The following is a 15,141-nucleotide window of genomic DNA, read 5'->3' as shown; positions in this document are numbered from 1 at the left end:
TCAGCGAACCCTAGCCAGGCCGCCGACAACCTCACGAAGTGGATCAGCACCTGCGCGGACGAACTCGCCCCACTGAGGACCCCGCCCAGCAGACCCGGCAGCAAGAAGGCCCCATGGTTCACCGACGAACTCAAGAGCTCCAAGAAGAACTGCTGAGCCCTCGAGAAAGCCTGGAGAAGGGAGCCAACACCGGACAACATGACCACCCTCAAGCTCGCCACCCGGAAGCACCATCAACTAATCCACGCCACCAAGAAAACTGCATTCAAGGACCGGCTGGACAACAACGCACACAACTGCAAGGAACTCTTCAACATCGTGAAAGAGCTCTCCAACCCCAACGCCGGTAACAACAACATCACCCCATCGCAAGACCTCTGCAACTCCCTCGCCTCCTACTTCCACAACAAGATCGCGGACATACACAACAGCTTCAGCACTCAACCGACGCACGCCACGACCGCAGCAACGCCACCCACCACCACCCTCCGCGCCTGGACCCCGGTCAACACCGAAGACACCGTCCACATGATGAACTCCGTCCACTCCGGATCTCCGACCGACCCCTGCCCTCACCACGTCTTCAACAAAGCCGACGCTGTCATCGCACCCCACCTGCGGGACATCATCAACACCTCATTCGACACCGCCACCTTCCCCGAGAGCTGGAGGCACGCCGAACTCAGCGCTCTACTCAAGAAACCTACAGCAGACCCCACCGAACTCAAGAATTACCGCCCCATCTCTCTACTCCCGTTTCCAGCCAAAGTCATCGAAAAGACCGTCAACAAACAGCTGGCCGCCTTCCTCGAGACGAACGGATCCCTCGACCCATCGCAGTCCGGATTCCGTGCCAACCACAGCACCGAGACCGCCCTCATCGCCGCCACTGACGACATCCGAGCCCTGATGGACAACGGAGAAACAGCGGCCCTCATCCTCCTAGACCTCTCCGCGGCTTTCGACACGGTCTGCCACCGCACCCTAGTGCAGCGCCTCAGCAACGTCGGAATCCGGGAGAAGGCACTGGAATGGATCGTCTCCTTCCTCGACGGAAGAACACAAAGAGTCCGCCTACCACCGTACAAGTCAGAGGCCACCGAAGTCATCTGCGGCGTCCCTCAAGGATCCTCGCTGAGCCCTACTCTCTTCAACGTCTACATGAGCCCCCTCGCGGCCATCGCACGCCAACACAACCTCAACATAATCTCCTACGCCGACGACACCCAGCTGATCCTCTCCCTGACCAACGACCCCGCCGCCGCCAGAGCCAACCTGCACGAAGGGATGAGAGAGGTAGCCGAGTGGATGACGACGAGCCGCCTGAAACTGAACTCAGATAAGACGGAGGTCCTCATCCTGGGCTCCTCGCCCTCCGCCTGGGACGACTCCTGGTGGCCCCCCGCCCTGGGCACCGCACCCAAACCGACGGACCACGCACGCAACCTGGGTTTCATCCTGGACTCCTCCCTCTCCATGTCCAGGCAAGTCAACGCCGTCTCCCCGTCGTGCTTCAACATCCTGCGCATGCTTCGGAAGATCTTCTGGTGGATCCCCACAGAGACCAGGAAGACCGTCACCCAGGCCCTCGTCACCAGCCGACTGGACTACGGCAACGCACTCTACGCCGGAACCACCGCCAAGATCCAGAAGAGACTCCAGCGCATCCAGAACGCCTCAGCCAGACTCATCCTCGACATCCCACGACACAGCCACATCTCCGGACACCTAAGAGACCTGCACTGGCTCCCGGTCAACAAGAGAATCACCTTCCGCCTCCTTACCCACGCACACAAAGCTCTCCACGATCAAGGCCCGAGCTACCTCAACAACCGCATCAACTTCTACGCTCCCAAACGCCACCTCCGATCTGCCAGCCACGCCCTCGCCGCCGTCCCACGCATCCGCAGAGCCACTACAGGAGGAAGGTCCTTCTCCTACCTGGCCGCCAAGACCAGGAACTCCCTCCCGGCCGACCTGCGCCTGACCCAAGACCACCTCTCCTTCAGGAAGAAGCTCAAGACCTGGCTGTTCGAGCAGTAGCGGCACCCCCCCCCCCCCCCAGCGCCTTGAGACCCTACGGGTAGGTAGTGCGCTCTATAAATGTCTTTGATTGATTGATTGATTGATTGAGTGTGAGTAGTAAATACATTTGGTCACCGCAGGAAAGTATTTTCCAAGGATTGAAATATAAGACATTGTCCCCCCTCCCCCGCCCCACAACTCCTCCTGACACCCCACAATTCAATACTTTCCCTGAAGTTTCTTAGTTTTGAGTGGGAAGAACACACCTGACGCCTCAGCGTCCAAATCGTTCCCCGGTGTTGTTTAATTTGGAGAATGAATAGTCAGACTGACCCCCCCCCCCCAGCAGGGTCAAACATTGTCTGAAAAGCAAGATATATGTATTTTCCCCATGTTAGTTGCACCGGAGCTGGAATAGTGCATCAGAGCACACTGCCGACACTCTGACACCCCCACCCCTCAAACAGGTGCCCTCTCCCCAAACTTAGCTGGACGGAAGTTTGAAAAGGGGGAACAACCTTTACAACGCAACTTTTACAACGCACTACACTTACAACGCATTTTTTACAACGCAACATCCACTACAACGCATTCCATTACATCGCAGGACACTACAACGCATTTTTAAAAACTACCTTTACAACGCATTCCATTACATCGCATACTACCTTTACAACGCATACCATTACAACACATAATATTATATTAAAACCCCTACACTATCCAACACTTACCCTACTGTTGCACCCACTGGAGTTAGAATAGTAATTTTTACCCCCATACTATCCAACACTTACCCTACTGTTGCACCCCCTGGAGTTAGAATAGTAATTTTTACCCCTATACTATCCAACACTTACCCTACTGTTGCACCCCCTGGAGTTAGAATAGTAATTTTTACCCCTATACTATCCAACACTAACCCTACTGTTGCACCCCCTGGAGTTAGAATAGTAATTTTTACCCCTATACTATCCAACACTTTCCCAACTGTTGCACCCCCTGGAGTTAGAATAGTAATTTTTACCCCTATACTATCCAACACTTACCCTACTGTTGCACCCCCTGGAGTTAGAATAGTAATTTTTACCCCTATACTATCCAACACTTTCCCTACTGTTGCACCCCCTGGAGTTAGAATAGTAATTTTTACCCCTATACTATCCAACACTTGCCCTACTGTTGCACCCCCTGGAGTTAGAATAGTAATTTTTACCCCTATACTATCCAACACTTACCCTACTGTTGCATCCCCTGGAGTAAGAATAGTAATTTTTACCCCTATACTATCCAACACTTACCCTACTGTTGCACCCCCTGGAGTTAGAATAGTAATTTTTACCCCTATACTATCCAACACTTGCCCTACTGTTGCACCCCCTGGAGTTAGAATAGTAATTTTTACTCCTATACTATCCAACACTTACCCTACTGTTGCACTCCCTGGAGTAAGATTAGTAATTTTTACCCCTATACTATCCTATACTTACCTTAAATGCAATGTAATATTATGCGTTGTAATGGTATGCGTTGTATGCGATGTAATGGAATGCGTTGTAAAGGTAGTTTTTAAAAATGCATTGTAGTGTCCTGCGATGTAATGGCATGCGTTGTAGTGGATGTTGCGTTGTAAAAAATGCGTTGTAAGTGCATGCGTTGTAAAAGTGTGCGTTGTAACGACGTACATCCTTTGAAAAGTAAACCTGCCCCCAACACAAGTTCATTACTAAAAATATAAAGTATTAGAACAGAATGTTTTACATTTTCATAGATTTATAAGAAACATTTTAATATATTAAAAATAATGCCTCTGTGAAGGCCTTTAATTGAATTTCTAAATATGTATTGAGGGCCGATTCACAGAACTGATCTGAGACAAAATCCCAAACTTACTACTTTCGGTATTCACAGAAGGCATTTAGTAGTAGTAAAGCTACGATGTTGTCTTAAGTTTGACATAAGACAGACTTAAGACAAAATCCTAAATTTACCACTACTAAATGCCTGATGTGAATAACAAAAGTAGTAAGTTTGGGATTTTGTCTCCGGTCACTTCTGTGAATCGGACCCAATGTAAAAATGTTCTATTGTTTTTTGATTCCTTGTAATTCAAAATATATATTTGTAAGAATAATTACAAAATACATTCATTTTAATGTCATAAAAACATTTTAAACAGTATTGCAACTTTTGAACATTTTAAATGAATGTTAATTAAACATATTTAATTATAAAAAAATATATTATAGGAAGTCAGGCGAGTTGCGCTGTCTGGAGGAGGCCAGGGCGAGGTGCGCTGTCTGGAGGAGGCCAGGGCGAGGTGCGCTGTCTGGAGGAGGCCAGGACGAGGTGCGCTGTCTGGAGGAGGCCAGGGCAAGGTGCGCTGTCTGGAGGAGGCCAGGGCGAGGTGCTCTGTCTGGAGGAGGCCAGGGCGAGGTGCACTGTCAGGAGGAGGCCAGGGCAAGGTATGCTGCCTGGAGGAGGCTGGCCAGGGCGCGGTACGCTGCCTGTAGGAGGCTGGCCAGGGCGAGGTACGCTGGCTGGAGGAGGCTGGCCAGGGCGAGGTACGCTGCCTGTAGGAGGCCAAGGCGAGTTGCGCTGTCTGGAGGAGGCCAGGGTGAGGTGCGCTGTCTGTAGGAGGCCAGGGCGAGGTGCACTGTCTGGAGGAGGCCAGGGCGAGGTGCGCTGTCTGGAGGAGGCCGGGGCGAGGTGCGCTGCCTGTAGGACGCCGGGGCGAGGTGCACTGCCTGTAGGAGGCCAGGGCGAGTTGCACTGTCAGTAGGAGGCCGGGGCGAGGTGCACTGCCTGTAGGAGGCCTGGGCGAGGTGCACTGTCAGTAGGAGGCCAGGGCGAGGTGCACTGTCAGGAGGAGGCCGGTGTGAGGTGCGCTGCCTCTAGGAGGCCAGGGCGAGGTGCGCTGCCAATAGGAGGCCAGGGCGAGGTGCGCTGTCTGTAGTAGGCCAGGGGGAGGTGCGCTGTCTGTAGTAGGCCAGGGCGAGGTGCTCTGTCTGTAGTAGGCCAGGGGGAGGTGCGCTGTCTGTAGTAGGCCAGGGCGAGGTACAGTTTCTGGAGGAGGCCAGGGCGAGGTGCTCTGTCTGGAGGAGGCCAGGGCGAGGTACAGTGTCTGGAGGAGGCCAGGGGGAGGTGCACTGTCTGTAGTAGGCCAGGAGGAGGTGCTCTGTCTGTAGTAGGCCAGGGGGAGGTGCGCTGTCTGTAGTAGGCCAGGGCGAGGTGCTCTGTCTGTAGTAGGCCAGGGCGAGGTGCGCTGTCTGTAGTAGGCCAGGGCGAGGTGCAGTGTCTGGAGGAGGCCAGGGCGAGGTGGGCTGCCTGTAGGAGGCCAGGGCGAGGTGCGCTGTCTGTAGTAGGCCAGGGGGAGGTGCGCTGTCTGTAGTAGGCCAGGGGGAGGTGCGCTGTCTGTGGTAGGCCAGGGCGAGGTGCACTGTCTGTAGTTGGCCAGGGCGAGGTGCAGTGTCTGGAGGAGGCCAGGGTGAGGTAGGGAGGGAACGGATCACTTGAGGCGTCATCTGATGCCCCTTGTTCCAGTGACCCCCTCCTTTCCCTCCTGTGCTCCTGGGGAAGGGGCACGTCGTCTGCCCCCACTCCACTTTGCCCTCCCACGGGGGAGGCGGGGTCACGTGTCCTAATGACTTTAACTCGTCCATTATTGACTCTCTGACAGTTAATGAGTCGGCATCAGCTCCTCCGGCCTTATCAATAATTCAGAGGTGAATGAAGGGTGCAGCTGGGCCTCTTAATTAAGCAGACGCGCCACCTGCCCAAGACCCCCCTCCCATCCCTCATAGACGCCTCTCCGTCCCTCACAGTACCCACATCTGGCAGGCGTCAGACAGCACAGCTATCCCTCACAATACACACTTCTCTCAGGCCTCAGACAGCGGAGCTATCCCTCGGGTTACACCGGTCTTGCAGGCTCAGGCCTCAGACAGCGGAGCTATCCCTCGGGTTACACAGGTCTTGCAGGCCTCAGACAGCGGAGCTATCCCTCGGGTTACACCGGTCTTGCAGTCTCAGGCCTCAGACAGCGGAGCTATCCCTCGGGTTACACAGGTGTTGTAGGCTAGCCTAAGGCGCACAATAGAAGGCTGGACGCACAGGCGGCCGTTGCTTCCGAGTGACGCACATTACAAGATCCTCCGCCTGGAAACTCCTTGTAGAGCCTTACTCACCTATAGGTTTGTGTAGAGTCCACTCCTCCTGCCCCCGGTTCCACCCCCCGCGCAGCCGATGCTGTGGGGTACAGCATCACTGAGGTGCCAAGCACAGAATGGGCTCTCATCCCTCAGTCCCCGCCCACAGCTGTAGCAGTGCCTATAAATAACACCCGCCACCCGGTCACCCTGCCGCCCTACACGCCGCTCTCGGTGGACCCTCTCCTCACACAGATATTGCACAAGCACACCCAGAGCTGTGGATGAATCCGCACACTTTACATGTCTGTGCTGGGCAGCCCCTGATTGTGTGCACCCGGCACTGAGGGGGGCCTGGCACCCGGTCATGGGAGAAAGTATGAATCGGGATCTGACGACTGTCTCAAAGCACATTGGTTTCGCATTCCTAACTTAGTGTGGCATCTGACGTTATGGTGTTTTGGAAAGGTGAACCCCTCTGGCCAAACGTGTTTTATTGGGGTCAATCTCTTAAGACCATTGTGATGTTGCTGCCTATCTGTGGGATCTTTATGGGTTTTTCCAGTTCGCACGTTTGCCTATTACGTGTCACCCCGTGTCACCCCACCCGTGATCTGTCCATCAGCTGCTTCAGGCCTGGGTCGCATGACCTGCCTGACCACGTATTTCTGACTCGGGGTTGATGGGGAGGTGATATCGGGTGGATTCGACATTGCAAGTTCGTTGTAATACGTACATACATCATGGTGTACATCGACATCGTATTTATCAATGTTACCATTTCCCCCTCTAGTTGAGTCGTCAACTGCAGCAATTGCTCCGCACTTCACGACAGTCACAATGTTTGAGGTTCGGCGTGTTTCTGTTGTGTCTACTCCCACCTCCCTCGAAGCTTGCATTCTACCTAATTTGAGGACTGCGCCTTTTACAGCAGGCAATCCCCCCCTTGGAGAAACCACACAAAAACAGCACAAAGGTGGTCGCAACGCAAGCTCTGTGGAAATATCGAGGTGGGCTCCATGTGACTAGGCAGATATCCCGCTACGGATGGATGCGGCCACACCCATGATAAGCAGGTGCTGTAGAAAGGCGCAATAATACATAACTTTTGGAACATTGTGGGTCTTGGGATGTGTCCGGAGGGGTCGTCTGCAGCTTTCTGGTGTCCGGTGGTGTCTTTGCTTTGCACAGTGTAAAGAGTCCGTCTACAAAAAATGTCTGCAAAAAATAATTTGTGGTCTCTGGGCTTGAAGAACCCTCAGGCCTCGTTGGGATTTCAGATGCTGATACTGAAGGGATGGCGGGCGGCAGTAAAGGTGGTGCACGTAAGGCTCGATCGCAGACCTGTTGGATAAGAGCAGCGGGTTGTAGGTTAGTTTTTAGGACAACATACATCGTTATTCGGTCTCGGAAATTCCTGTTTGTACTCTTTTTGGGGCGATTCTGTGCATCCATTTTGTGCAATCTTTATGAACTGGATTGGGGGCTCCCAGTTTGGGCGTCATTTTAGGAATCAGTGAGTTTTTGGTCATGTGTCACCTGATTTTTATTTTGTGGGTCCCTGGGTACTCACTCCTCGCAGTGACAGAGGTGAAAGTTTTAGTGAGGTTATCTTCGAGGGTATGTGGATGACTCTTTTTACCTATCGTTTTTAGTGCATTGTCGGTCCTCTAACTCTCTACTTTCCCTAACGTGTGTGTGTGTGTAGTTTTATCGATGCGGATTGTACCTTTTGACCTACACATGCGTGAAGCGCCGTGAAAGGAAAGGGGCATGTCGCACTTTGTGGGTTGTGGGTAATTATCCTGAGGGAATGTGCTGACCCCTCTGGTCGCTGCCCATGAAATGTAACAAGGTTTTCTCTAATGGAGCCGGGTGTTTTGACCATTTTCGGGAGGCTTCGTTTTTGGTCTACCTTTGGGCTGCTTCCTGCGGGTCATTTGGCGTCTTCCTGCGGTCTCATGTGGTGATGGTCTTATTGTGGCACACTGGTGGGGGTTGAAAAGCTCTTCTATGGGCCCCGTGTGATTTGGATGTGGCAGTGACTGGGATCGGCCTCTTGCTGCCTTGGACGATGCTCGTGAGGCCCTGTGTATTTTATTCGACAAGCTAGGTGCAGTGGTGAGCATATCCGGGCTGCGGTGGTCATCTACAGAAACCCCTTTCCCTGCTGTCGCCCTCAGATCCAGGATGCTTGGGTTTGCCGCCCTCACTGGGAATCAGGGACTTCTTTCCCGGTGACACTCTACTCCCTCTGTTTTGGAGGGACATGATCCGATGAGCAGACTTTGGATGCTGGAAGCATTAGGGGAGAGGAGGAGACAAATATCTTGCTTACGATGGGAGCCAGGTGCTTGGCTGGAACTTGTTTTGCTGCGAGTAACAAACTGAGATGGCCGATTACCCTGTTGAATTTCCCTACAGACTTGGTGCCAAATTGTCGCCTATTTCTGTGTGCTAGCTGGAGACCTTAATAGGGTCCTTTCGATCCCGTAATTGGAACTCATCACAATTGGACTTGGATGAGGGGAATTGGTTGCCTGTTGTTATGCCCTGGTCGGGGTCGCCCTGCCCCCTCGTCAGACTGCCCTCCCCCCCGGGACCTAGCCAGCCAACTCGCCCTGGGGGACAAGCAGCAGAGTGGGGCCTGGGCCCCTGCAGGCAACCAAAATGGCAGATTTTAGCGTGGATTCCCGATCGACCCAACATACGGCAGCCCTGACTTTTTCCTGAATGCAAGTAAAGGTCCTAATGCTGTGTCACTGGTCTTCATTGATGGGGTGAGCTTCCTGGTGTGGGTGTGAAGGTGTCGTGTCATATTGGGGGTTTGGATTACTGCGTATTTGGATTGGGCGATTGCGTGAAGGCACTGCCTCCCCAGACAGTCACCCCTCCCTGCTGTGGCCCCGGCGCTTGCAGGGCTGGGCTCCCTGCCAGCTGCGGTTGCCATGTGTTTGCCACCCACCTGGTCCTTGTTGCGGTAGTGTGTTTGCTGATTGATTTCCTTGAGGCTGAATGTGCTGTGCGCTCACGTTGATCTGGGCTTGGCTTTTTGGATGGGGATTTTACGGGGAATGGCCCAGGCCTACCGATCTTTGCTCCTGATGAGCTTTCAGGGGGCGTATGTCGGCCCGGTGGCCCATTCTGAGCCAGTCGAAACGATCTCTAGGTTCGGGCTGCTGCCAGCCTTCCAGATCTCTGCCACCATAACTGGGCCAGGACCCTCTGGGGTTCAGAGGTCGAGTCCCTTTTTAAGACTGGTGCTATCTGCATGAAGCCCGTTTGGGGGTGGTGTTACTCAGTTTGTGGGAGCCAAGCTTAACTGAGATTTTCCGGGTTTTCTCCTGGTTTTGGCTCTTCCTAGTGGGACGTTGCGTGGGGGGGGTGTATCATTTGCTGGGTGTGTTGAGTTCCCTACAGTGGTCACTCGTTTGGGCGCTGTATTTAGCAGCAGGTAGGGAGCTTCAGGCGCAGAGGACACATCGCTTAGCACCGGGCAAACTTGCCTGTGCCACTTCCTCACTTGGGGAGGTGCCAGAGTGGTGACAGAGGCTGAGCCTGAAAATCCAGGGGGTACGTGCGGTCTGTTTGTCACCGACATTGCCCCCGTTCATCTTGCATCGACTCCCCACTCAGTGGGCATGCACAAGTCGAGGTCCTGGATCTCTTGCTCCTTGTGTACTTCACAAGCTAACAACTTTTTTCTCTTTTTGGCGATTTCCACTAAGAGGTGGTGTGCGCAGCACGCCCACTGCTGAGCTAATTCCCATAGTTTGAAGAAATTTCCTGTATATTCCAGGACAACCCCCGGGAAGGGGGCCAGACTGGCTGGAGCTACCCTGGCTGGGATCCATGAGGAGTGGGAGTGTCTCCCTGGTTGGTGCTCGGAGGAGGGAGCCCCTGGAGAGAAGCAGGCTACAAGCCCATTCTCAGCAAAGTGAAGGAAAGTACAAAAACTGTTCCCTCACCCCCTTCCCCCCATCTCTAGCTCGAGGGGTTCTGTGAAGCGGATCCCAGCCACCATGCCTGAGACCCCCGGTATGGTTTCAGTGCTCTTTCATAGGGGGACTGTCCCCTCCCGTAGGCATAACCTCCTCGCCACTGTGGCCAGTAGAAATTGGTGAGTTGCCCCGTTTATCAGCATCGTGACCACGGGGTCCTCCTCAGGGCAGCCTGGGGTGGACAGTAGAGGGTGTGTGTTTTTGGGTGTCCTGCCAGTCCGTGTTGTGACTATTCCTGCATCCTCACTCTCTCTGTCGGACCTTGAGGGACTGGTCTCTTCTTCCTCACTATCGCTAGTCGTGTTATTGTTTAGACCTGCTATGAGATTTCTGGCTGCTTGTGGAATATAAGTTTTGTGGGCTAAACGCTGCAGATGGGGGGTTGGGCTTCAGGTGATTCTAGCACCGAACTGGGGTAAGGCTGAAGTCACTTGGGTTAGCCAGTCGGGCAACCTCCCAGCTCTAAATTTAATGGCTCATTGCCCAGTGGGTGTATGAATGGCTGGCTGGGCTGGCTGGCATCAGAGAGAGCACCTCTATGCCGGTATACAGATGGGGTGGTGCAAAAGCCTTGCCTACGGATTCTGGGACAGCATTCTAGGTCGGGACAATCAATCAATCAATCATAGCATTTGTAAAGGTCACTACATACCCGTGAGGGTCTCAAGGCGCTGGAGGGGGGGTGCTGCTACTGTTCAAAGAGCCAGGTCTTGAGAAGTCTCCTGAAGGTTAGGAGGTCTTCGGTCTGCCGTAGGTGGATGGGGAGGGTGTTCCACATCTCGGCGGCGAGGTGGGAGAATGATCTGCCGCTGGCGGTCACTCTTCGGAAGCGGGGGACGGTGGCGAGGGCGTGGTCTGTGGAGCAGAGCTGGTGGGCGGGGGTGTAGAGGCTGTGTCGTCTGTTGAGGTACGCTGGTCCGGTGTTGTGGAGTGCCTTGTGTGCGTGGGTGAGGAGCTTGAAGGTTATCCTCTTGTTGACGGGGAGCCAGTGCAGGTCTCTCAGGTGGAGTGTGATGTGGGTGCGGCGGGGGATGTCGAGGATCAGGCATGCGGAGGCGTTCTGGATGCGTTGGAGTCGTTTCATGAGTTTGGCCGGGGGTCCTGCGTAGAGTGTGTTGCCGTAGTCCAGTCTGCTGCTGACGAGGGCCTGGGTGACCGTCCTTCAAGTTTCGGTGGGGATCCACTTGAAGATCCTGCGAAGCATGTGAAGGGTGTTGAAGCAGGAGGAGGAGACGGCGTTGACCTGTTTTGCCATGGAGAGGGTAGAGTCGAGGATGACCCCCAGGTTTCGTGCGTGGTTGGTGGGTGTAGGGGGTGCCTCTAGTGCCGTCGGCCACCAGGAGTCGTCCCAGGCCGAGGGGGTGGAACCGAGGATGATGACCTCCGTCTTGTCCAAGTTCAGCTTCAGACGGCTGTTCCTCATCCAGTTGGCGATGGCCTTCATTCCTTCGTGGAGGTTGGTTTTGGCGGTGTGGGGGTCCTTGGTGAGCGAGAGGATCAGCTGGGTGTCGTCGGCGTAGGAGATAATGTTGAGGTTGTGCGATGTGGGCGAGTGGTGCCATGTAGACGTTGAACAGCGTTGGGCTGAGGGATAAGCCTTGGGGTACGCCGCAGATGATCTCAGTGGCTTCGGAGCGGAAAGCGGGGAGGCGGACGCTCTGGGTTCTCCCGGAGAGGAAGGAGGTGGTCCAGTCTAGGGCCTTCTCTTGGATTCCGGCGTCTTGGAGGCGTGCTCTTAGTGTGTGGTGGCAGACTGTGTCGAATGCGGCTGACAGGTCCAGGAGGATGAGGGCCGCAGTTTCTCCATAGTCGAGCAGGATCCTGATGTCGTCGGTGGCGGCGATGAGGGCAGTTTCGGTGCTGTGGTTGCTGCGGAACCCGGACTGGGACGGATCCAGGATGTTGTTCTCTTCGAGGAAGCTGGTCAGTTGTTTGCTGACGGCCTTTTCGATGACCTTCGCCGGGAACAGGAGCAGGGAGATGGGCCGGAAGTTCTTGAGGTCCTTGGGGTCCACCTTGGGTTTCTTTAGTAAGGCGTTGATCTCTGCGTGTTTCCAGCTCTCCGGGAAGGTCGCTGTCTCAAAGGAGATGTTGATGGTTTTCCGGAGGTGGGGTGCGATGATGCTGCTGGCTTTGTTGAAGATGTGGTGTGGGCAGGGGTCTTCCGGGGATCCGGAGTGGACGGTGTTCATGATCTTGATGGTGTTGTCGCCGTTGATGTTGGTCCAGGTGAGCAGGTGGTTGGTGCGGGTGGTGGTCGTGGGGGCAGGGGTGTCGGTGGTTTCCGGGGTGGTGACGGCGTTGAAGCTGTCGTGGATGTCTGCGATCTTGCGATGGAAGAAGGTGGCCAGCGAGTCGCACAGGTCTTGTGATGGTGGGATGTCGTTGGTGTTGGAGCTGGGGTTGGAGAGTTCGTTCAGGATGCTGAAGAGCTCCTTGCTGTTGTGTGCGTTGTTGTCTATGCGGTCTCTGAAGGCGGTCCTCTTGGCGGATCTGATGAGTTGGTGGTGTTGGCGGGTGGCGTTCCTGTGGGCTGAGTAGCTTTCCGGTGTTCTTTCGCGGGTCCAGTTTTTTTCTAGTTTTCGGCAGGTTCGCTTGGAGGCCTGGAGGTCTTCAGTGAACCAGCTGGCTCCCTTGCTGGTGTGGGTGTTGGGGGGCTTCTTGAGCGGGGCGAGGGTGTTGGAGCAGTCGTTGATTTATTGTCTGAGGCTGCGGCCTGCGGCGTCGGGGTCGGTCGGGTCCACGGGTGGGCTCTGGGCGAGGGGGGCAGTTAGCTGGTCCTCGGTGATCTTTCCCCAGCTGCGACGAGGCATCTGCTGGGTGTGGTGGGTTTCTGGAAGGTGAAGTGGATGCATCGGTGGTCGGTCCAGTGGAATTCGGTGGTGCGGTTGAAGAAGACGTGAGTGCTCGCTGAGAAGATGGGGTCAAGCGTGTGGCCGGCGGAGTGAGTGGGTGTTGTGACGAGTTGTCTGAGTCCGAGGTTGCCGAGGTTCTCAATCAGGGTAGAGGAGTTGGCGTCGTTGTTGTTCTCGAGGTGGAAGTTCAGGTCCCCGAGGAGGATGTAGTCCGTGGAAGCGAGGGCATGTGTGCTGATGAAGTCGGTGATGGAGTCGCTGAACTGCGGTCGGGGTCCGGGGGGTCTGTAGATGAGGGTGCCTCTAAGGGTGGTGTTGGGGTCGGTGTGGATCTGGAAGTGCAGGTGTTCGGCGGTGTTGAGGGTGTCGTCGGCGTGTGTCGAGATTTTGAGAGTGTTCCTGTGGACAATGGCAATTCCTCCTCCTATTCCGTTGGTGCGGTCCTTGCGGGTGATCTTGTAGCCTTCCAGGATGGCTATGGCGATGTTAGGTGCCGAGGAGGGGGTCAGCCAGGTCTCCATCAGGAAGGCGACGTCTGGGGCGTTGGTGTCGAGTAGGTCCCAGAGTTCGACGGCGTGTTTGCGGGCGGAGCGGTTGTTGAGCATGATACATCTGAGGAAGTTGGGTTCCTTTTGGGCAGGTTGGCGGGCCGGATGCTGGTGAAGCTGCAGTTCTGGCAGGAGAAGGGTCCTTGGGTGCGTTTCGGGGCGGCCTGGCAGCAGGTGCGAGATCGTCCGGCGTTGAGTGCATGGAGAGTGCTGGAGTCGTAGCGGAGGCGGGCATCGTGGTGTGTGTGGGGCCAGGGGTCCTGGCGCTGGGCGCGGTCCAGGCACGGACGGACGCAGACGGGCTTCCCTTAGGTGCGCCTTCGGCGCGCCAGCGGTGTGCCCGCTGCGTGCGGCCGCTGCGCGGCCTCCATATGAGGGGCTGTGGGAGGGAGGAGCAGCTGGGAGGTGGGAGCGGGGTGGTGAATGGGTTTGGAGGGGGGCTGGGCCGCAGGGGAGCAGCGGCTGGAAACTTAAGGGGGGGAGCGGATGGGGGTCACAGAAGGCAAAAAGGACAACAAGAGAAGGGGGCACAAGGGGGAAAAACGGACACAAAAATACCAAAAGTGGGGGCACAGAGATATAGGCAGAAGCATTATGAGGCAGGCAGTACAGAGGGAAAACGAAAAGCAAAGAGCAGGCGGGATACCGGTCAACGGGCGGCAGCAGCAGCGGTGCTCAAGTCACACAGTGGGCTGCGTGGCGGTGAGGGGAGCGACCTGCCTGGTGACAGATGGGACACATTGAAGGTGGCTCATAGTTCTAACAGGGCCTCCCTTTTAGTCTTTTCCTGTCCTACATTCTTGGTCCGAGAGTGTGTCCTCATGTGTTTTATTATGTTGTTGTTGAAGGTTCACCCCCTCTGGCAAGGGAAACACATGTATCTTAGTGTGTGCGTGCCTATATCGACAACATTTATCTAGCCTTTTACCCTGCGTGGGCGATCTAGTTTGCAAGTGGTTTATAGGTGACACCGTGATGGGTTGGGAGCTTTTTATGGGACTAGTACACTTGTAACTTATCAAGACTTTAAAATAATCCCAAATTCTAGTCAGATTGGGGGGAAAATGATGTACAAGGGATCATACCGGTAATAACTACTTTTATTATGTGCTCAACTCAGGACAAAGATGCATCAAACTTAGGCCATAAAACAACACATATGAAAAATAAAAACCTGTAAGAAAGCGCAATGGTTAATTCAAAACATTATGAATTGTACTTTTAGCAGCGGAACAGCAAAATGTAAACCTTTGATATTTTCATACGCTCTTAGAATCGTTAACTGAACATAACATTCAACATAAAACACAGTTGCATTAATCTACACAACATAAAGAAACTGCATCAATTGAAAATAACAATGGAAACAGAAGTGAAAAGAGAAAAACCAACAAAGAAAAAGAATGATGACTTTGTAAAAGAAATCCTTAGCCCGCTCCTAGCGAATGCTGCCCGATGACGAGAGGAGTCTCTGTGCGGTACACAGGACTAAGTGACCCCAATCAATATCAGCTCGGGAACAAAGATAACAGCAATTTATGCAGAGAGGAAGGAGCAACTTGAA

The sequence above is a fragment of the Triturus cristatus genome, chromosome 1_1, assembly GCF_964204655.1.
Source record: "Triturus cristatus chromosome 1_1, aTriCri1.1, whole genome shotgun sequence".
NCBI classification, from domain to species: Eukaryota; Metazoa; Chordata; class Amphibia; order Caudata; family Salamandridae; genus Triturus; species Triturus cristatus.
Note: the sequence above shows the minus strand (reverse complement) of the source record.